Source organism: Condylura cristata, unplaced genomic scaffold (genome assembly GCF_000260355.1).
Source record: "Condylura cristata isolate star-nosed mole 26May11 unplaced genomic scaffold, ConCri1.0 scaffold00008, whole genome shotgun sequence".
Lineage (NCBI taxonomy): Eukaryota > Metazoa > Chordata > Mammalia > Eulipotyphla > Talpidae > Condylura > Condylura cristata.
The window spans coordinates 50,164,495-50,189,919 of record NW_004567109.1 but is presented as its reverse complement, the minus strand read 5'-3'; positions in this window follow the sequence as shown (position 1 = coordinate 50,189,919).

The following is a 25,425-nucleotide window of genomic DNA, read 5'->3' as shown; positions in this document are numbered from 1 at the left end:
GTAATAGAAAAGAAAATATTTAATTAACCTAATAACATCATTCAAATTATTTTTGTTCCAATTCAAATGAATTCGAATTAATGACATCCTTTTTTATTTATTCATTCTGCTGTAAGGGTGTTTCATTGCACATGTACTGATGTTAAAAAGGTAATGTTACATCAACTTCAAACACTTCAAGCCAAAAAAGCTAATGAATTCTAATGGCTAAAGGGGGAGAAAGTATAGGTCTCAAAACTGCTTCTGTTGTGAAAAGTCTCTCTCCACCTGTGCCTCTCAATGGGTGGAAGAAACTTGTGAGTTCTTGTTATCGCTGATTTGGGGGGAAAATGGCCAATAACCAATAGACCAGCCATGACAATAAGCTCTGGCCCCTGTGCAAAGGGTCCAAAAGAAATCAGGCATTAAGCCTAATAAGAATCAGGTAATGTACCTAATAAAAGTCAGGCAACAGGCCTAATGAATCTTAGGCAGTGAGACTCGTGAAAACCAGGCAGTGGGCCTAATGAGACAGAGGCAATGGGCCTAATGAAAATCAGGCAACAGGCCTAATGAGACATGCCCTAGACTTCATTTTGGTTTGTCTCTCTGTGCAAGTTTGCACATTGTACTCTAAATGGACCCACTCAGCAATGTACTTGAGGTGGATTTGTCTGACTAAGTGCAAAACAATAGAAAAAGGAAGTGTTACTATTACATAAGGTAGAGTTGATGCACAATGCATCTGCCTTGTGGGATGATTAAACAAAATGAATTTGAAAACAATCAAAACTGACACACAGCCACACAGTGGTAGTTTTAGCAAATATGTCAAGCTCTAATTGACATTCATTTTCAGTGTCTGAGTTATATCTTGTTACCAGTTCTACAAACTCTTTTCAAGTATTTATCTGTTCTTCTGTTATATATTATCTGTTTATAGTAATTTATCTAACCATTCAATACACATTTATGAGACTCTGTATGCCATCCATCTAACCTGAAAAGCAAGTTCTAAATTCTCTAATACTTTTTACTTTATATAAAATGGGATCATTTGCATAATTTCCATGTTTTTTAGGCTTATTTTTATCTTATTGTGCTATTTCTTTTAGTATTTTTTAAAAGGTTTATTTATGTATGCATATAGAACTGGGGTACAGGCCAGAGGTACAGGTGAGAGGATTCACCAGAGACAGTGGGGAGCAGAACAGGCAGATTGATGTACACTGCTGAGGGAAGCAGTAGGCGAGACAGGAAAGGTCTGCTGCTCTATGGTCAGTTCCCTGGCTGTGGATTGAATTCCAGCTGAAGCAGCTGCAGCTAGGTTTGGAGTGTCGCGCTTTAACTCGTTGAGCCACCTGAACGGGTCTAATCTTTTTCTTACTTAGTTGTAGTCCCCATAATTATCTCACCACTATATCACTGGTGAGCCATCACCATATTCCTTGTGCTTTCTCCTTCCCTGTTTTGAACCCCTTCTACCCTTTTCTTTGCTTGCTATTTTTGACCAAGTTTGCTAGTTTTGACTTTTCTTGACCTTTTGTTTGATTTTTCAATATTGCACACATAAGTGAGATCATTCAGTACTTAACTCTTTTTTCCTGTCTAACTTTGGCTAGCATAGTCCTTTCTTCAGAAAAAGAGATCATAATCAAAACAAAGAATGGGAGAAAATATTTGTGCTCCATAAATGGATAAGGGACTGCTATCAAAGGTAGACGAACAACTTATAAAACTCAACAAAAACAAAATAAATAACCCAGCAAAAATGAAAAAAAAAATCTAAAGAAGAAATGCAAATGACCACAGGTATATGAAAAAAAATATTCAATGTCATATATTATCAGGGACCTTTTTTTAAAAGAAAATGCAAAATAGAGGAGGGATATTCACCTTTCATTTATTCTCTTATCAACTCTTCATATGACCATGTGTAAAGTAGTAAGTGATAATGGTAAAGAAAACTATGACAACTTTCCTGGTGGAGATGTTCAATCAGTAGGGGAGATGGAAAAATAAATGAGAAATTATGAAGCAATAAGCCGCGAAAAGTGCTATGAAGATAAGCCAAACACTGTGACAGCTGATACTGGGACAGGGGGACGAAGGCTTGCTTGTGTGGTCAAGAACACTTCATCTCTAGGAATAAGTGCTTTACAGACCACAAGACCAGGGGTAAACATTTCTGATCTGTAAGTGAGCAAGAGCACAACATTATTTTGGGACAAAAAAAGATCAGTTTGGATTATTAATTGCCAATCAAAATGCATGATATGAGAGATGGTGGAAGGAGTGTAGAGGCAGACACCTCAAGTCAGTTCTTGAATTTACTAATTTTCAATCAAAAGAAATATTTATCTTCTTTTAGTTCTTCATTTTCTTTGCTTATAATGCAATCCATATTAAGACTTGTAATATACATATTGAAAGAGAACTGAATTAAAATATGCTTTTGCATTCTTTCCGTCACACATTTGAAATTTGTTATAATTGATTTTTTTTAAATTTGGGGGGCAAAAAAGGGTACAAAAAGACTATTTTTTTTTCATAGCAAATGAAATGTTGACTTTAACCCCTATAGATATAAATATAATTATCAAAACGGTATGTTAATGACATGAATCATATGATCATATGTGATTCATGTATCATGAAAACAAAGAATAATTCTAGAATATAGGATGATAAACTTTAATCATTTTCATTCTAAAACTATTTTAGCTATGTCAGTGTCCTAGTAACATAATTAAAAATTATTGCTGTATGCAAATGCAACCTAGAACCATGAAATACAACATGTATTATAAATGCCACATTTTAAACTATTTTGTTTATAATTATCAATCTATTTTTTTTTACATTTTAGAATTGATGCTAGAGTAAAATTACAGCAACTGTTTGGGAAATGATGCATTCTTTTTTATTTCAAATTGAATGAGAACAAAAATTACAAAAACAAAATAATATGTTTGACGTGGTTTTCCTTCAGGAGATATTGAGTTTTTAGATTTTACCAAGTCCCTTGGAAGCTTTAGGGTTCTTAGGATGCCTGGAGTCAATTTTGAACAACTTTTGCAGCTTACTGTAGGGGATTTAATTCAAATTCAACAAAACACTAAAAAAGAAAATGCTTTGGGGGCAATTAATTTTCTATAAGGATATCAATATGAGATTCCTGCTGGAAATAAAAAAGAGTAAATAATATATCTTTGTAACATTACAATATGTAAAATAAAATAATATAAATGACTTTAGAAATAAAAAATGGCATCCTTATCCTTAACATTGCATGTCTATTATTTCTATGTCTAATATGTTTCTGGTATTATTCTAGATGTTGGCTAAAATAGTGAACAGAAGAATCGACAATGCCTGTTTTCACCACCTTTTTTTTTTTTTTTTTACAATTTAAAAGTGGTATTTTTGCATTGTATTGAGAGATGTGTTATTTTAGCAATGCTAATATTGATGGATGGATTCAGGAATTTTCAACCTGATCCACTCATTACCCATCATGGCTCCATCATGTTGACTTTTACTTCATGGTTTTAAAAGTCATTGATGATTGTTTTCTAGACACCATTAATGCACTAGTTGTTATAATGATAATGTTTTGACTCTTTCTGCATGTTATAGAATTATTTTGTAAAGAACATTTTTCTTTATAAGTTTGCTTATATAAAAGTTTTCTCAGAAAACATAGGTGAGATGTTTGATTCATACCCTATATTTACATTTGCCAAATAGTGAGTTTGATGGGCTAGTTTCCAGAAATGTAGCACTTTGACATACATTCATAGAAAACTCTGGCGACTAATTATTGCTTCTCTTGCATACACTGGAATCCTAGAAAAGACGGTATTCTAAGACTGCACCCTGAAATCTGTACCACCATAAATATGGTGGAATAAAAAAAAAGGGGAATTATAACAGGTGGTCTCCAGAAAAGGGGGAGTTTCCAGATTCCCTGCCCTGCCCAAGGAAATGTGGAGCTAAGCAGGGAGAAGAAACTGGAGAGGAGAATGGAGAAGGAAGGAAGCAGGTTGGGAACAAGAAAGAGACCTGGAGGAGGCACATGGAGCAGAGAGAGATATGAACATGCTGTGCTTGCTACTTGATCCTGGACTGTTTGAGACAGATGTGGGTGAGAGGCAACATTGATCTTGATTTTGTGCCTTTTGCCCCAAAAGTGCTGGGTCCCTTCTGCTCCCTTCTTGTGGCAGAAGAAGCCTTAGACTTGTGACAGGCCCTGGCTCCTCATTGACTTTGCTTTGTGCCAACACTCTGGCTGGGAAATTACCAGTGAGGAGGTGGTTTAGGTGTTAGATTTGAAAACTATATTGCTTGTCTTTTTATTGTACACTAATTGCATTAAAGTTCCTTTCCATGAAAGGTCTTATGCACTATAATATATTTTGTCTTGGTGTTGTGGATGGCAGAACCTATTTAGAATGGGCAGGTCCTGTAACAAATTGATTCCCTGAAATAGGGAACCAATTTTTTTTTTTTTCAGTATCATGAGAAGCAGGAATTTTAGCATACTGATGTCTTTAAATCCCCTGTTGTCCTTGCTCTTTTTAATGTCAAAGTGCTCTGTTTTAAAGTTGGCTTCTAAAACCCTTTTAAAAGACCCTATAGGTTTTGGTTCTCTTTCTTCCTGGTAAAATAGGATTTTTTCAGTCATCTTGTACAATCTTGCTGCAAGTTTGGGGTCACCTTTTTCTCTAGGGCTCCTTGGTTCCTTTTATTGAAATAAGTATTCAGAAATGACATTAGAGGTGCTGGGGTGTTATCGCTACATGATTAATGTCTTAGTGGACAAAACTAGGAACAATTTTTTTTTTTAAAGATTTATTTATTTGTGCATACAGAACTGGGGTACAGGCCAGAGGCTCAGGGGCGGTGAGAAGCTTCACCAGAGACAGATTGGGGAACAGAACGGGCAGATCAACGAAGTACACTGCTGAGGGGAGCAGCTGAGGAGAGCAGCGGGCGGGTCAGGTGAGGTCTGCCATGCCATATAGTCACTTCCGGGGCAGGCAGGGATCGAACTCTTGCGGAAGCGACTTTAGATTCTCAGTGCTGTGCTTTAACCCGCTGCACCACCAGGGAGGGCCATTTATTTATTTATTAAAGAAAACAATCACAAATTCAGATTCTTTTACTGGTTCAGATTCAGATTAAATATTTTTATTATATTATTATTATATTATTTATTTTATTTTATTTTTAAAAGATTTATTTATTTGCACATATAGAACTGGGGTACAGGCCAGAGGCTCAGGGGTGGCAAGAGGCTTCACCAGAGACAGAGTGGGGAGCAGAACAGGCAGATCTACGAAGTACACTGCTGAGGGGAGCAGCTGAGGGGAGCAGCGGGCGGGTGAGGAGAGGTCTGCAACACCATGTGGTCACCTCCGGGGCAGGCGGGAATCGAACTCATGCAGAAGTGGCTTTAGCTTCTTAGTGCTGTGCTTTAACCCGCTGCACCACCAGGGAGGGCCCAGATTAAAGATTTTAACTTTAAAAACGTGCTTACATCTATAGATCTTTTATTTTAATTGGTGGAGACAGGCAATTCAGAAGCCTCTGAACAAAGTATTATTGTAATCTAGTTAATCAATGATTACTGCAGATTAGAAGAAGTAAAACCTAGTTCTTGAAGTGCTCACAATTTCCTCATAAAACACATTGCTCCTCTCAACTCTTGTAATACAAAATAATATTTCAGAAATAACACTATTCTTTCCTTAATATTCTTTGACAAGAGCCAGTCAATTAAATATGGTTATACAACATTTAATCTTTTAAATCCTATGAAAATAAGTATTTCATTTGGATGTCATTATCATCTTGGATTCACAATGGCCAACCAAACCTCTCATAAAGATGACAGAATTTCTGCTAATTACCTAAAAGAAATTAATGAATAGTCTTGCCACAATTTATCTTAAGTTCTCTTTTGAGTAATTGCCATTGTGATTTACTAAGAGGAAGAGGCAAAAGGAGAAGACATCTTTTATCATATCCCCTGTCCTTTTCTTCTTGGGATATTTAGTCATAATATAAATTATTTTAATGTGGATATTTAATTTAATGAAATGAAAATTGCAATGATGACAAATGCATTAGAGTTTAACTGCAAGTAATAAAACTCAACAAAAAACTTTTATTAAAGTATGTAAAAAGTCATCATGAATGATAATACTATGGAAAATTGCAGCACTATTTCATTGTTAAAAAATATCAGTGTATAAACTATCTTTAATTTGAGTGAGTATATATAATTTTAGTAAGCTAGTATTGTTTAGTATTGCTGCTATTAAAAAAAAATTTCAAAGACATTTTCCATTTAAATGTTGAGTATGTTTGCATGTATTAGTTGACCATAGTCAACACCATAGGTAAATATTTTCTCAGATTTATAAACTGTATAAAATATTATGTACAAATGAACACTTTATATATTTGAACATATATTTGTGGGAATTAAGTAGACACTATGTTGTTGTATATTGTTCAATTAGAATAAAATTATTCTTTCCACACAACTAAATTTTGTCTATCTTGCCTAGACAACTGTATTTTCCCTGAAGGAGGGGAATATGATTAAAATTCAGAATGGGGCTTTTTTGCTGTTGTTGTCATAATAGTAGATTAATAATCTAAAACAATCTGTACATTAAAATCCCATGGAGTAAAATAAAATGACAAAAGCGTGTCAAAATATGGAAAACCAAATGTCAAAGTATAGGACAAATATTCAGAAGTAACAACAGTGATGAGAATGGAGTGAAAACTAATATTCTTACTATATAGAATAATAAGGTCTACCCCTAAGGGACAAAAATAGATTGGTTTTAATCTTATGCATTGAGACATGAGTCTCACTGATCACTGAAACAGACTCTACACTTCAAATTCTCATAGATAAAAAATGATCTCTTTACCAGCCAGGATAGGTTATCTTTGCCCTTTACTAAATTATTCATCTTCTTTTTGCAGCTACTTGAAGGTTAAAAAACAGAGCATAGCACACAGTTTAATAACAATAAAATTATGAATATCACTGCATATTTTCATCCCAATAATTATAAATATTATTATCTAGATATTTAGCTATATTATATATTTTCTATATATTTAACCAAGTTATATATTTTTTAATAAAAGATTGATATATCTATGCATACAGAACTGGGGTACAAGTTGGGGGTGCAGGGGAGGTGAGAGGATCACCAGAGACCGTGGAGAGCAGAACAGGTTGATCGACAAAGTACACTGCTGAGGGGGGCAGCCAGCGTGTCACGAGTGGTTAGCCATGCCATGTGGTCACCTCCGGCCAGGGATCGAACTCACACTGAGGTGGCTGTGGTCAGCTTGCAGTGCTGTGTCGTTACCGGTTTCACCACCAGGGAGGGCCCCTATATGTGCTTTTTTATTGTGGTGATGTAAATTATGAAAAAGCTAAACCTAGTTTGGAGGAAAGGTATTTTGTAACTAACTACATCATTAGTAGACTTTTTTTTTTTTTAGGATTTATTTATTTATGCATACAAAACAGGCCAGAGCTGCGGGGGCGGTGAGATGATTCATCAGAGACAGAGTGGGGAGCAGAACAGGTAGATGGATGAAGTACACTGCTGAGGGGAGCAGCGTCGGAGACAGGTACAGCGATCTGCTGCCCATGTGGGTCACCTCCGGGCCAGGATCGAACTCACACTGAAGCGGTTTCTGCTAGCTCACAGCCCTAACGCGCTGTGCTACCAGGGAGGGCCATTAGTAGACTTCTCAAAGCCCCTTAACTTCTATCACAGTTCGCTAAAGGTGAGAGGAAGAGAAGGGGATAAAGAGATATTAGCAGGGAAAATGGCTAAAACTAATGTAGGATCTTTGCCTTAAGAGATTCTTAATCCTGTCAATGTCTTCCATCTAATATAGTAAAACCCAAAGCAAAGAGTAGAATGGTGATTGTCCAGGACTGTGTGAAAAGGGAAATAGGGCAGTTATTTGAGGGATATGAAATTTTAGTTATATGTGTCAGTTTCAATTCTAGGTATCTACTAAACGAATTGTTAATAATACCATACTGTATACTTAGAAGTTGGTCGAAGAGGGAGACTGGTGTTAAAATGCTTACATCTGGCCCTCCCTGGTGGCGCAGCGGGTTAAAGCACAGCACTGAGAAGCTAAAGCCACTTCGCATGAGTTCAATCCCCGCCTGCCCTGGAGGTGACCACATGGCGTGGCAGACCTCTCCTGACCCGCCCGCTGCTCCCCTTAGCAGTGTACTTCTGCCTGTTCTGCTCCCCGCTCTGTCCCTGGTGAATCCTCTCACCCTCCGCATCTCTAGCCTGTACTCCAATTCTGTATGAATAAATAAATCTTTAAAAAAAAATGCTTACATCAAGTAAGTAAATAAACCAATAACTCCTAGTCTAATTAACCCCTAGTCTAATCTTTGAGAGCTATGCCTGGGTCCAAACTTCTCCAAGTTTCCAGTGCTGTGGTTTCTAGGTCTATAGGTCTGCAATACACAAAGCTACTACCAGTTAAGCTTAATTTTTTAAAAGATATTTTCAGAGATGAGGGTCCTCAAGATCACTTGCCAGTTTCCTACCTTCAATTGTCTAAAATTTCTTTCTCCCTTACTTAGGATACTTCCTTAGTCTCTTTGGATTCTGCTCTTAAAAAACTTTCTCTGAAAAGTCAATTTCATCTTTTGGGATAAGAGAATTTTCTGAGAATACTGTGGATTTTCCATGTAAAAAAAAACGGATGTTTACTTCCCTTCTCTCACACAGTATATAAAAATCAATTTCATGTATATGGATCTCAATTTAAAAAGGCAAATAGTAAATCCATCAGGAAGAAAAAAAAAAGGGAACATCTTTGTGAACTTTGATATACAAAGATTTTTTTTCCTAGAGTATGCAAATTACTAAGTTTAAAAAGAAGACCTTTTGCAAATCAAAAAAATGAAATATAATCTCATAAAAATGATTAAAAGACAGAGACTTCACGAGAAAATATCCATATAACCAATAAACAGAACACTATTCATTAGTCATCAGGAAAACATAAATTAAAACCACAAACTACACAATCGCTAGAATGGCTAAAATGAAAGACATCTAAGTTTGTTTTTTTTTTCTTAACTGCTTATTTATTTATGCATACAGAATTGGAGTACAGCCCAGAGGCGGCGCAGGGGCAGTGAGAGGATTCCCCAGAGACAGAGTGGGGAGCAGAACAGGCAGATTGACAAAGTACACTGCTGAGGGGAGCAGCAGCGGGTGAGACAGGAGAGGTCTGCTGCACCATGTGGGTCACCCTCCCTTGCTGGGAATTGAACTCCTGCTGCAGTGGCTGCAGACAGCTTCACAGTACTGTGCTTTAACCCTGTTGTGTACCACGGACGGCCAACTACTAAATGTTAACTAGAATGTTAGATAACTGAGTTTGCATATATTGCTAGTACAAGTATAGGCTGCTATAACTGCCAGTATATACCATCAGAATATATACTGTGGTATAAAAGAAAACTGAACACCTTTACAGTCAGTACATACTCTCCTAACTCTATGTCCAAAAGAAAATCATTCATTTGTTTATAAGAACATTAAGTCTCTAATTTTCATAGCTGCATATGCCTAATACAAAACTGAAAATAACCAGTGTTCATCAATGGATTTTAAATTAAAATGGGCAAACATATTGTGGTTTATAAATACAACAGAATGTAGCAATCATTCTGAATGCATATAATAATGTGTAGGAATCTTGTGAACAAATCGTGGACAAAAAAAGACACACCGCAGGGGCCCTCCTGGTGTCAATGGGTTAAAGTACAGCACTACTGAAGCTGGCCTCAGCCATTTCAGCATGAGTTTGATCCATGGTGCAGCAGACCTCTCCTGCATCACCTACTGCTCCCCTCAGCAGTGTGTTTCAGTCAATCTTCCTGTTCTGCTTCCCACTCTGTCTCTGGTATATCCTCTCTCCAACCCTGCATATCTGGCCTGTATCACAGTTATATATGCATAAATAAGTAAACATTAAGAAAAGAGACACACCCAAAAGAGTCCCTACTGTATAGTCAAACACAGCCAAACTAGAAGTTAGAATAGTTAACCTGGTGTAGGCAAAGCAGAACTGCCCAACAGTAACTGTGCAGGGTGATATGTTCTATTTCTTGATCTGGGTACTCATTACATAGGTGTGTTAATTTTGAGAAATTCTAGTAAAATATATACTTACAACCTGTAAATTATAATTTAATAAAATGTTTACTTCAAAGTACAAATAGTAAGCCAATAGCTGATGATGGCCACAGTCTGGTTAAATGTTTAAATCTGCTTAATCTTATTAAAGGATGGATAGTTCATCTATAGTAAGGGTGACGGGAAATCTGTAGTGTTGTAGTCCTGGAGTAACTGGAAGTGATGTAATTACATGTTTTATTTTGCACATACCCTTTTATCATGCATTTAGATTCCACTCTCAGGAAGTGTTTATTTGTAGAGGTCACATCTTCATTACTTTGAGCCAAAATCCATTGCACTTGGTATTATTTAATAAGAGTATTGCTTTTCTGTTGAGAAAGGTTGGGCATTGCTAATTAAATAGAATTAGACTCAATGTTACCCCCCTGTCTCTGCTGTCAAAATCTATTCTCTGTCCTATGAAAGGACTCAGGAAAAAATAGCTCGTCTTCACTAACTTATTTCATTCAATTAAAATTAAATTACACAACTGAACTTTTTTCTTGTCGTTTCTATATAACATTTTAGCTAATTGCTTAATTAAAATTGAAGTCTGACAACTGGTGTTTTCTCTTTAAGAAGAAGAAAAGAAGAAAAAGAAAACACTCACTACTACTTTCTAATTCAGTTATTCAACAAGAAGCTATGGAAATAATCTTCTACAAAAGAAAGGAACAAATCTTATACTTTTCCATGAAAATATTTACAAGAAAGATTCAAGCATGTTAGTTATTAAGTCCAATGTCAGATTTCAGTTTTCAGGAAGGCGTTTAAAATGCAATCATGTTCAACAAATATCTCTATTTTTCATAACACCAAAAAATTATCCTAGAAAAGCCAACTTGATTTTTCTTAGTATCCTCATCCATTTCCATTTTGCACATGGAAATAGTGACTCTGTCTGTAGGTACATATGCTCCAAAGTATAATCTCCTCCATTGAATAACTACAATTTGTACAGTGGTTAGCTTTCTGGTATTGCCAAATTGGTTTATGTACATTAATTCATATTCTAGTCATAATATAAAATTGGTACTTTCCTATTCCCTTTATATAGATTGGAAAGCTGAAATGTAGGGTAATTAAGAGTCATATCCAAGAATTGCAGGGGTGGGATCTGCATCCAGATATATCCAAGACATATCTTTTGGAGTCAGGATATTTTTTTAAAGATTTATTTATTTATGCATACAGAACTGGGGTACAGGCCCGAGGTACAGGGGGCAGTGAGAGGATTCACCATAGTCAGAGTGGGGAGCAGAACAGGCAGAGTGACGAAGTACACTGCTCAGGAGAGCAGCGGGCAAGACAGGAGAGGTCTGCTGCACTATGTGGATGGAACTTGCATTGAGGTGGCTGTGGCTAGCTTGCAATGCTGCATCACCAGGGAAGGCCCAGAGTCAGGGTCTTTTAACACTGTTGTAATGACTCTAAGAATGCCTAGTTGCACAGGCCATCTAATAACTGTTTCTAAAATCTCACTGATAGAATCCATCTGTTCAGTTAGTGCATAGTTATTTGCTGAGGTTCTAAAATATACTTCTGATATGCCAGGTGCTAGGTAAATAGTTGTAGTCCTTAGGTTCACAGATCCTAAAGGCAATAAATGTGATGGATGTCAACTAAACTTACCATGGTAATCATTTCAAAAGATATGTAGTTCAAATCATTATGTTGTACCTCTTGCACTTATACACAGGTATGTCAATTTTATCTCAATAAACCTGAATGAAAAAAAATGACAAAAAATTAAAATAACCAAATAAATATACAGCCAAGGAATACACTTATAAGAGACTTATGAGCCCTCCTGGTGGCTCAGCGGGTTAATGCACTGCATTATGAAGTTCTCCGAAGCCACTGTGGCACGAGTTCAATTCCCAGCCAGGGAGCTGACCCATATGGTATGGCAGACTTCTCCTGACCCACCAGCTGCTCCCCTCAACAGTGTACTTCAGTACATCTGCCTGTTCTACTCCTCACTCTGTCTATGGTGAATCCTCTCACTCACTATACCTCTGGCTTATACCACAGTTCTGTAAGCATAAATAAATAAATCTTAAAAAAAAGGACAATACACTTATAATCATTGACAATGCTTACTCCAGAATACACAAATTTCAGTTACTGCAGTTACTTAAAGCCAGGTCCTCAACAACATGGTTCAAATTTTAGTTAGCATAGCATGCAATGAATAATTGCATAAAGTACAAAATAGGTTGCTGACACTTCAGTCCACAAATTACTACTCAACAGATGCACATTATAAATGGTGACCATTCAAGTTACTCCTTCAGGGTCTGTGATTGATCACTGCTCATATATTACTTGGTTCATGTGTACTGTAGCCTAGTTACTCTGCTGCTTTTGTGTCAGTTAATAAACTTACATTATATTACACAAATATGGATACATGAAAGAGGAAATTGGAAACAAAGATGAACATGAAACAAAAAATTAATGTGTGAAAATGGTGACAGTGACATTAAAATTGAAGTAAATGGAGTTACAGAAGAATTGGAGTCATAGAAGAAATAATCATGAAATGATAGTGCTGCAATTTCATAGATTCTAGAATGCAGTCAGGGGAACTTAGTGAAGTGATAGACATGATTAAAAAAAAAATGATTTGACATAAATGACTCAGGTGTCCCAGAGTAAGTAACACAAACAAAAACTACATTAAAGAACACTCAAAGATGTTTCATGACATTGAAATCATGTAACTAAAATGGTGGGAACCAATCCAAACTTAGAAAGAAACATGACAACTTTTCAAGGACATAAGAAAGGATGTTTTATAAGTCACATGATAAAAAGGTTGCTCAACAATTAACAATTTTGGTAACTTTATTTACAGCTAAAGCACTGTTGTCAATGTCATTGATATACTAAGGCACAGTGCATTAAATATATATATTATATATGTTTACTATATTTTCACCTTTGTTAAAATTTATTTTATTTATGCATACAGAACTGAGGTACAGGACAGAGGTGCAGAGTCATTCATCAGAGGACCGTCAGGAGCAGAACAGGCAGATAGACCAAGTACACTGCTAAGGGGAACAGTGGGCAAGAGAGGGAAGGCCTGCTGCGCCATGTGGGTCACCTCCAGGTCTGGGGATCAAACTCGCACTGAAGTGGCTACAGCTAACTTGCAGTGCTGTATCCTAACCTGCTGTGCCAGTGGGGAGGACCCTATATTCTCTTCTATAGCCATTGATAATTGATAGTAAGATAATTGACAGTAAATATGTTTGAAAAATATTTCGAAGGTCATGAAATAATATTTTTTCCATTTGTTATTAAAGTAGCATTGCATGATTTCAACTTACATGATCATTTTTAGAATCCCACACTATTTTGAATCTGTCTTGTATGTGGAAGACATATTTACCTTAAATGGTTTGTCTTCTCTGAACTTCCCATTTCTCAATTCAGGGAATTTATAAGTGTTCTTTCTCTTTGCACAACTCTCTGAAAACTTTCTCTAGCCAGCAAATTGGTTTCATTCCCTTCATTCCCAATGTTGATGACTTGAGTCCTGTTTTTGTTTTTTAGTGTATTTTGTTCTGATTTCTAATTGTTCCATACATGAAGGCAATTTTATTGTTGTTGTTACTACTCCTGGTCATTATTGAACTAGTATTTGTCAAGCACTGACTTTTTCTAATTTCAGCAATAAACTGTAATAGGAAATTAGTGAAGAGAACCAAAAAGCCTTAGTATTGAAAGTTTAAATATCCAGAGCCATAAACATGTTTCAAAGAATAGGTATGCAAGTAAATGGCAAAGATTAAGGTAAAGGCATCAGCTCTTCAACTTCATTTACTATGAAGGTGTGTCATTCAAACTAGAATATCTTAATTCATGAAGACATCCTAAAATTCCTTATCCAAAAGGTAGTGTAATCTTTACTAATTTTACCAATTAAATTAAAAAATTGACTTTAAAAAGGTCACAGGGAATTAGAAGTTAGATAAGTCATAATCAAAGCAATTAGCAGGAGCTTATATATAAGGAGGGCAGTAGGAAAGTAATCTCCATTGAAATTGCTGAATTCAAGATGAAAGTCATTTGCCTAGCTGGATTGTACTTCAATAACTATAATTCAGTAAGGCCCTACTAATCACATAAGCACAAATATTATTCAATTGCCTTTTATTTAAATCTATAGTTTTCAAAGGATATGAATTGGTTTTCAAATATAAACATTACACAAATAACACCTTAGGACTAGATTTGCTGATACCTGAAACTCCATTTATGTAAAGGCTAACCAGAAGGGGCACTTTAAATACACTTCATTGGGTGGCTTAAATAGAACTTAACAATTTAACATGATTGAACTTGAGGAAGAATTCTAGACTTCCGGGTAAACTCAATTAAATCATGTCTAAGTTGTAGTTACCAATTTCTCTGCTTTGAATTATATATATATTAAGATTTATTTATTTATGCATACAGAGCTGAGTTACAGGCCAGAGGTGCAGGGGCGGTGAGAGGACTCACCAGACATAAAGTGGGATGTAAAACAGGCAGGTCAAGGAAGTACACTGCTGAGGGGAGCCCCAGGCGGGTCAGGGGAGGTCTGCCAGTGCCATGTGGATCACCTCTGGGGCTGCGAATCGAACTCTCACTGAAATGGCTGCCACGAGCTTGCAGTGCTGTGTCCTAACCCGCTGCACCACCAGGGAGGGCCTGAATTATATTTTAATGTTTCTTGTCATTGTCACCATTTTCTAAACTTGCTTATTTATAAGAATATACTTTCAAATACTGCACTTGATCTCAGACCTCTTGAATTTTGTTTTCTATGAAGTTAATCAGTCACTTTGAAACTCTGAACCTCAGTTGCTGTAGCTGTGAAATGTGAAAAAAGAACACACTTGTTCTGTTCACTTTCCTAGTAATATATCATGTCTTAAAGCACTGTGTGGTTGTGAGGGTTTCCTAATTTTCTTTGTTGGTCTTTCAGACTGTAATACTATTTCTGAATGTGTAGATTTCTAGATGAGCCAAAGGAGAGGGCAAGAATTTAAATGTGCCAACCTGTTTATTGTATACAAATACACAGGACAGTGAATTTAAAAAAAAAAAAGATTTAGTAATTTATGCATACAGAACTGGGGCACAAGCCGGAGGTGGTACAGGGATGGTGAAAGGCTTTACCAGAGACAGAGTGGGAAGCAGGACCGGCAGACCATCAAAGTACACTGCTGAGGGGAACAGAGGACAGGTCAGGAGGGGTCTGCCTGCACCATGTAGATCACTTCCGGGGCTGGGGATTGAACTCACACTGAAGAGGCTATGGCTATCTTCCAGTGCTGTGTCCTAACAGGTTGCACCACCAGGGAGGGACCGACAGTAACTTTTTATCCTAAGCATGTAAAGATATGGAGAGCAGCCCTCCCTGTTGGCGCAGCGGGTTAAAGCACAGCACTGAGAAGCTAAAACCGCTTCCGCATGAGTTCGATTCCCGCCTGCCCCGGAGGTGACCACATGGCGCGGCAGACCTCTCCTGGCCCGCCCGCTGCTCCCCTCAGCAGTGTACTTCGTCGATCTGCCTGTTCTGTTCCCCACTCTGTCTCTGGTGAAGCCTCTCGCCGCCCCTGAGCCTCTGGCCTGTACCCCAGTTCTGTATGCACAAATAAATAAATCTTAAAAAAAAAAAAAAAGATATGGAGAGCTACAGTGGTATAAGTCTGAGAGAAAATAAAATAATAGGGTGTCAAGTTTTAAGACCAATAATGAGGGAGAAAGATGAAACCTCAAAATGCAGATAACCAAAGAGAACTTAAGGTTTTGTAGAAAGGGAAATAACTACTAAATGCAACTATCCAGCTCTAAAAATTATTTAAATAAAGTTATCTGAACCTAAGTAGGAAAATGTAGTTGTCAATGGAGCTATTTGGAAAATCAAGATCAGAGTAGTATTACATACAAATTAATCATTTTACTCTGGTTTATCAATAAAATTATATAAATTGAACTTATCATGTGTAAGGCAATGCTTTGACATAATAATTTAAGTCCCACCATTCATTTCCCTTTCTAGCCCTAGTTGGGTATATGTATTATAGCTGTATTTCCACCAGAGAAGTTCGGTTGGTTAAAATATTCTAGTGTCATATTGACCTGGATTAAAAACAACTCTTCTAAATGTTAAATTCAATTAAGGACTTATTGTGTATTTTAATAAGTGGTGAAATCATTGGGTGTGTGTATGTGTTTGTTTTTTTTTTTAATTTATTTATTTATGCACACATATTTGGGGTACAGACCAGAGGTTCAGAGGTGGTGAGAGGATTCACAGGAGATAGAATGGGGAGCAGAACAGGCAGATAGAACAAGTACACTGCTGAGGGGAGCAGCCCCCAAGAGAGGAGAGGTCTGCTACGCCATGTGGGTCACCTCTGGGTGGGGATTAAACTCATGCTGAAGTGGCTTTAGCTTCTTAGTGCTGTACTTTAATGTGCTGCGCCACCAGGGAGGGGTCCATTGGGTGTGTTTTTCAGAAGGTTCTATACCTTTCAGGATTAGCTTTTAAAATATTTATAGTTAAAATATATGATACAGGAATTTGCTTCAAAATGAGCCAGAGAATGGTGAGACTATAGACATTTGGACTTAAAAAAAAAAAAAAGTGGTCATGCATTGATAATTATTGAAACCAGATGATGAATTCATACTATTGTTTTCTCTTCTTTTCAACTTTCTTTGACACTAAAGAAAAATAAAATTGAAAATGTACCTCATCATGTAAGTGCTCTGTAAACCTTGTATAAATTAAATACTATTAATTTCATTATTTCTACAGGAGAGAAAATCAGAGATACCTGTCTCATAGAATGCTATCAGTACTAAATGTGTTATTTGATTTAATGTACTTAAAATAGTGTCTGTTTAACTTAGGGTGCTGTATAAACACTATCTTTTAAAATAATATTCATTGAATGTTTTTTCATTTTTCTAATATTTTGAGATAATCTAATATTGGCAGCTATAAGTAATAATGCAAGGAATATCCTATAGCATTTATCCATTTTTACCTAATGGTAAATCTTGTACAACTAGAGCACAATATCCCAATCAGGATATTAATGTTGATACAATCAAAGGTAAAATATTTCTAACACCACAAAGTTCCCTCATGTTGGTTTTCTCAAGCTAAACTACTCCTATCTCTCTCCTTAACCCCTGACTGCCACCAATCTGTTCTCAAGTACTGTAATTCAGTCATTTTAAAAGTATTATGTAAATGAAATCTTACTTTCTATATCATTTTCAGAATGATTTTTTTAACTCAGCTTAATTCTTTGGAGATTCATCTAGATTTTTATATCTATCAATAGCTCATTAATTCTTATTGCTGAGCAGTAAAGTGTTCCATTATATGAATATTCTACAGTATGCTTAGTCATTCATCGTTCATTAAAGAATACCTGGATTATTTCTAGTATTTGGTTATTATGAATTAAGTATTATTAAACATAAGTGTACAGTTTTTTTGTGTGAGCAAAAAAAAAGAGAAAAACTCATTTATTTGGCATAAATGACAGTGGAATATAATTGCGTCATAATGTTTGATGTTTAGTTTTTTTAGATACTGCCAAAATATTTTGCAAGGCAGTCCCAGTATTTGGAATTTCCAACACCAATGGGTACAGGATCAGTTTCTCTACTTTCTACCCAGCAAGGAATAGCAATCTCAATACTTGTTTATATTAGCCATTTTGGTAAATGAGCTTTCCACATGTTTGTTTGTTTGTTTTCCATCCTTATAGTATTTACAGTGAAATTCTGGTTATTCTGTAGTTATTTTTAATGCAAGTTTTTTTTTTCCTTTTTGGTCATTTAATATTTAACAAATATTTATTTTGTAATATTAGGTGCTAGTGTAATGTAAGTTCTTAGTTTTTAGGCATATCGATGAGTAATGATCTTAATTCTTATTAAATTTATATTCTAGCAGGGAAATTGATGATGGTTTATATACAGAACATATTAGAAACTTGTAAGTACTGTAGGAAACAATTAGGATAAAGTAATGGGGTTGGAGAGTCAGGGTGGGGAGGTTGAAATTTCATTTTATTCATGCCTAGATACATATGGGTATGCATACATATTAGTCTTTTGAATAACAGTGAGAAAATATAAACATTAAGAACCATGTTTCTAGTGCAATAACCAAATTGAAAACCTTTTGCTGGATTTGCAGCACTTACAAAAACTATGATGTAATAGCTAAGTGCCAATCAGTGTATTTTACATAGACATTTCTTGAGCACTCACAAGCAAGTCCATTTTATATCTCTGTGTTTTTTTTTAAGTTAAATTGAATACCTGAGACCCTACAATGCCTAACATTCCATATGATAATATCAAGATACTCAGAATTATTTATGTAATTGACATTAAATTGGATTAATATGTACACATACTTATTCTTGCCAAGTAATCCTATTTTATTGCTAGATTTCAAAAGTTGTATAATAACTGCATTAGACCCCTCCTCCTACACACACAAACATTTGCTATTCTTGATCTTTTAGCCCTTCATTTGGTTTGTTCCTCATGTTCCTTTTTTGTCTTAATGGAGACCCATCCAGGCTCCCAAACAGCAATTCACTCAGACTTTTTCCTTATTCTCTTTAATGTCTTACAAGTTCTTGGTTGATTATTATCTTGTAACCATACGTGATCATCTGTGGTTATTGCATTGTGATATTCCCATTACTTGTTTTTTGAATGATATAAGCACCCCAAATATTAACAGTAGCTTGACTCTTCATGGTAGGATTAAGAATAATTTGTGTTTTCCCCTTTAAATCTCTAAAATATTACTTGTTTAATCAAGTCTAATGCTATTCGTCAAATCAGATGTGTTCTTCACATATTGAAATATTTCTCAGAATTCTATTTCTTTATGATCTCTACATCAAAAGAAAAATGAACTGACCCAATTTTATTTTCCCTACATCCCTCTTTATCTGATGATATATGATAGTATCAGTTACCATTAGTTAAATTTTTTTTTTTTATAAAGAGTTATTTATTTTTTTGTGCATACAGAACTGGGGTACAGGCCAGAGGTACAGGGGCGGTGAGAGGATTCACCAGATAGAACAGGCAGATCGACAAGGTACATTGCTGAGGGGAGCAGCGGCGGGTCAGAAGTCTGCCACGCCATGTGGTCACCTCCGGAGTAGGCAGGGATTGAACTCATGCGAAAGTGGCTTTTGATTCTCAGTGCTGCGCTTTAACCCACTGTGCCACCAGGGAGGGCCACCATTAGTTAAATTCTTATAAAAAAAATTGCTTCCCGAGGCCTAACACCCACATACTGTCTTACATGTTGCCCATTCGTTAGATAACTGGTAACTAATCTACAAGTCCATGAGTCCCAAGAAACTGTCCTGAGCTTCATGCCCATATTAATGGCATTATTGGCCCCATGAGTCCCAAATCAAATTATTTTACTAAGATAGGGGCATGAACACATTTTTGGATTGTGGAGAAAACAGTATGATTCACTTAGAGAGTGTATTGGCAAGTGTATTGCTCACTTAACTGTGACTCTGAACTATGGACTTTGAAGCCACTATTGGCTTCATTTGGGACCATTTAGACAGATTAAATATTACTGTTTTTTATACTAACTGCTTTTGCCAGTATCTGACCATTTTGATCTGGGTTTTATTTTATCAGCAATCATAACATAGGTTAACAAAAACTCATTTTCTATCCTGTTTTGCTATGCTTTCCTCTGTCCTATACTACTTAGTATTTTTTACCCAGTTCATGGCTTGAGAGTTAGGACTTTCAAAATTATATTTACACCGATTAAGTATTCCATGATGCAATGTATAATCAAACTGTCGTTTTAATGTCTGATTTTTTTTTCTTCTGGTATTTCCTATTTCTCCATTAATCTGGAAATACGTTGTTTTTTTATACAATGTCCCATACCTCACTTGAGTCTTGTCATTGGATGCCAAATTGAGTCATTTCTCTATTAAAAATTAGCTAAGGGTTTCTCAATAGTTGTTAATATAAAGCTACAAAATTTTGGAAATTTTCTAAGAATATTGGCTGTTGTATGGCAGAACATTATTTTCAACATAAGTCTTTGCAAACAATATGCTTGTCCCACTTTGTTACACTGCCATAGGCTAATGAAGAGACAAGAGATTTGACCAGCTGCCTCTATGAACCAATTTATAAAGGATTTAAAATGCATGAATTCAATACTAAGATAACATTGGAAACAAACAGAAGTGGGAAAACTCTATTTCACAAAGTTCCTGTCAGGGATAGAATTGTATGTTGTTATAAGGAATCCATGCTAAGTCTTTCACAGCTTTCAGTAATGGGGTGTGTCAAAACCTGAGTCATGGTTAAATTCTGAAGGACGAAGATATTGATTCTACCATTAGCTCTCCTTAGTCTTTCATCCCCCACACAGAACTCAAACGAAAACTATGGACTTTGAGACCATTGTTGCAGCTATTGAGGCCCATTTAGGACATATATATATATATACACACACATACATATATTTACACTAAATGATTTTGCCTATGTTTGACCATTTTGATCCAAGTTTTATTTCATCATTTTCTATTTTGTTACACTGTTCACTACTCTAATTTAGTGGTAAGAAAATATTTAAGAAATATCAGTTTAAGAAGGTAAAAAGTGATTAGTATACTAGGAGTGCACCTCCCTCAGTGTGTCCAGTACTTAGATCTACTTTGTAAGTTATGAGAAATTCTCATAGAAAGAATTGCATTGATGGTTATACCCTGAACTAAATAACCTATACAGTTTTAAAGCTATTTTCAAAAGGTTTGTTTTGAAAGAAATGAAAAAAAAATAATATAAATGTGTGCTTTGCTAGCAAATATAGAAAAAAAAAGTTAATGACCATTTATTTCTTAATCGCAAGAAGAAACAGCAAGTGTTTCAAAAGTTGGTACATTTTGTGCAAATTGAAAGGTAAGAATAATTACAAAAAAAAAAAAAACAGGTTTATGCTACAGGTTTAATATCCTCCAGATCATAGGTTCTTGCATGCTTTATTAGCAGAACTATGGTTCCAAGGACTGCATTTACAGAATGGTGACATTGAGAGCTTCTGCCAGGATGCTAAGAAGAGAAATACTGGAGTACAACCCACTTTCAAAGACATAAAAATAATAACATGGTCAGTCACTGGAAGAAATCTGCCATACTAGATTTTCTTTTCCATTGCAACGTTTCCACAGCAAATCAGAAGAAAATACGTGGCAGTCTTCTCACCTTGGAAGAAGCCTTTTCAGAGGAGTGATAAAAACAAAAATATGCCCTGCTCATTGTGGAAAAAAAATAAGCTTTGTTTCTGGTATCAGAAATAGGCTTAGAAAACCCTAAGCATATGAGAACATTTTTTAAATTCGCTGCCAGCTATTCAATTTCAGAAATATTAAAGAAATCTCATTAGCACATTCGTAAGAGTTGGAGGAAACTCAGCATATGTACAAATAAATATTGCATCACTGAACTTGGCTTGAAATCTTTCATATGTAAAACATGGAACTTAACCCACTCCTACAAGTTGCTATGTAAACCATCATAGCGATCATAACAGTGTCCTTACATTCCCATTTTCTGTTTTATTTATTTATTTTACTTATTTTTTTAAAAAAAGATTTTTTTATTTGTGCATACAGAACTGGGGTACAGGCCAGAGGCTCAGGGACAGCGAGAGGCTTCACCAGAGACACAGTGGAAACAGAACAGGCAGATCAACGAAGTACACTGCTGAGGGGAGCAGCGGGCGGGTCAGGAGAGGTCTGCCACACCATGTGGTCACCTCCGGGGCAGGCGGGAATCGAACTCATGTGGAGGCGGCTTTAGATTCTCAGAGCTGTGCTTTAACCCGCTGCGCTACCAGAGAGGGCCTTCTATTTTATTTTTTAAAAAATATTTATTTATTTATGCATACAGAGCTGGGGTACAGGCCAGAGTTGCAGGGGCAGTGAGAGAATTCTTCAGAGACAGAGCAGGGAGCAGATCAACGAGGTACACTGCTGAGGGTACCAGCAGATGGGTCTGCCATGCCATGTGGGTCACCTCCGGGGTGGGTCAGCTCCGCGGCAGGGAATTAAACTTGCACTTAGGCGGTTGCCGCTAGCTAGCAGTGCTGCGCCCTAACCCCTTGCGCCACTAGGGTGGGCCTCCCATTTTCTATTTTAATAATAATGTTGTCAGTCACAGAGTCAGTTTGACGTCCTCAAGTGAAATCAAGACTTGGAGTAATCGCTTAGATTAAATTTCGTTTTATATCTGAACCTTTATTTTCATTGAGATTTATTTTTATTCCAATCTTTCCATTGATATCCACCTTCTGAAAATTTAAGCATTATTTGCACATTTAGTAACTAACAATAATATCTTGAGAAGACTCTTCTGTGGTTTCATTTATTTGCTTTCATATTTTACAAGATATTTGAGAAAGAAAAAAAACCTGGATTTCATGCTACATTTCCAAAGGCATGTTGTGACATGAAATTAAAAGCTAACAGTTTTGCTACACATTTTGCCCAGTGACATTTAAACCCATCTAAGTAAAAACATATTTATGGTGAAATCATCACTATAAATGATAATAAAAAACTGTAAAGATGGTAGTTTTATTTCCTTAGGTGTGGTTTCACAATTTAACACATGATAATAAGCATAAGCATTATAATTTGACTACACATTTTATTAGCTGGTATTCTCCTTAGATTTTTAAAGGAATTTGGATTACTTTGACTTCATTGTTGTATAAACCCTTACTCTCAGAATCTTTTCCAATTTTGGTAATAAAAGTATTTGGGTACTCACACTTGCACCATTCCTTGAAATCTTGCCCATTATTTTGCTTGAACCTCATAAAATATTAACTTGTGTTTTGTGCAGTAAGGAGACCAATAAAACACCATATGTTTGGTGACTAAGCCATTAAAAAATGTCCTAGCACCTCTTCCATAATATTTTGTGACATATAGGAATTTCAGATTTGATTGTTGTTTTTAACAATAAGTATGAAATATTAGTTGTCTTATTATGCCATCTTCATACTTTTTGTAGAGAAATTTCCCACACATGTAAGTAACATAATTGTCAGATTCTGACTTACGCATTTATATTAAGTAGTGCATTTGTAAAAATTTCTGCTTATTTTATTCCTTGCCTTGTCACTTCACTAATCAACAGGTGATTGTTATAAGCTGTCAGAGAACAAAAACAGTGTTCCACTCATCTTCAGCACCTGGAGAATAAAACAATTCTGTAAATGTGTATAATCCATGCACACAGAACTAACTTTCTAAGGTCTACTGTCTCTTTCTAAATTTGGATAATGGAAAGCAGAATTATCTTTGGCCCAGATGAAAAAAAAAAAAAAAACACTACATATGAGAATTAAAGGTTTTCAGCTTGAAACTCTAATTAGTCTGCTAATCATGGTAATGTTGCTAAGCTAATCTGGAACGGGTGAAGTTATGAGAGGAATCTAGTTACAACCAAGCCAAACCAACAGGAGTACATAAGGCAAAACTAGGGTTAGCTGGCAAAATCATAATGTTTTTCTACTTCTACTCAGTATCCTTTGCTCCAAAGATTGACAGTACTCCTTTCCTGAATAAGCCAAAGCAAAAATAATAATAATAATAATAATAATTAAAATTTAAAAAATACTGAGCTATATGAATTTAAAGATGGGTGTTAAGCAAGCTTCTAGGAAAATGGGTCAATATCTCATGGCCATTTCAAACTTTCATTCCATCAAAGTGGTTTGATTTGATGAATACAATTCAAAAGCAGTTTAGTATCTAATTGGGTATTTTCTGTGATTGAATGGACACAAATTTCACAATCTCTCTGAAAAAGAAAAGTTAAAAACAGAAGATAGATATCTTCAGAATAAGACTTTGTCACAAGATGTTCACACAGTGAGTGGTATCTCTACTCACTTTTCAGACCTTGAAGCATAGGTGTGAACAAATAGCAGGGAGTGAGGGAGGAAAGCAACAGTTTGTGTGTATTTCTTTTAAATTCTGAAAATGCTGATTTTACATTAGCATTCTCCATGAGGTTATACATTGAGGTATGTTTCATTCTTGTCTAAAGCACATCTAAAATGCTTTCTCATTAACTCCCCCTACTATATATATATACATATATATATATATATTTCATAAATAGACTTTATTGGAATAGAGGCACACACATTAATTTATGTATCATCTATAAATGGGGAGTTGAGTAGTTGTGACAGAGATTTTATAACATACAAAGCCTAACACATGTATTTATTTTTAATTTTTTTTATTTAAAATTTTTGTTGAAGTAACATTGGTTTACATCTGTTATATTTTGAGAATATAGAAAGGCCCCAATTCCTTCCCCTGCCTTCCCTTGAAGTTGCCAAAGAACTACCTCCACCATAAAACCTATAGTCCACCAACAGAGACCATTGTACTCCATCCCCATCTTGTGTTCAACCCACCCCTTCTCCTCACCTCTAAAAGCCTAAGTTCTATAGTCTGCTTTTATAGTCTAATTTTTGAGTTTGGCTTTATTTGACTGTTTGGTTTCTGTATGTGCCACAATTTGGGGTACTAGCTGATGTTTGTGTTTCTATTTCTGACTTATATATGAGTTTCATCCATATTGCTGCAAATGGCAAAAGTTTGTTTTTTTGATTGCTGAGTAATATTCCCCCCCTCTCTGTGTGTGTGTGTGTGTGTGTGTGTGTGTGTGTGTGTGTGTATCCACATCTTGATCCACTCATCTATTTGCATGTTAAAAATGCAAGCCTCGGGCACTCCCTGGTGTATCACAGGATAAAGCACAGCACTAAGAAGCTAAAGGCACTTCCTGATGAGTTTGATCCCAGCCTGCCTGGGAAATGATCCACATGGTGCAGCAGACCTCTCCTGACCAGCCCGCTTATTCCCTCAGCAGTGAACTTTGCAGATCTGCCTGTTCTGCTCCCCACTCTGTCTCTGGTGAATCCTCTCACCACCTGCACCTCTGGCTTGTGCCCCAGTTCTGTATGTACAAATAAGTAAAAATCTTCAAAAAAAAAAAAAAAACAATTCAAGCCTCTTCCAAATATTTAGTACTTCCTACTCCCCATTAC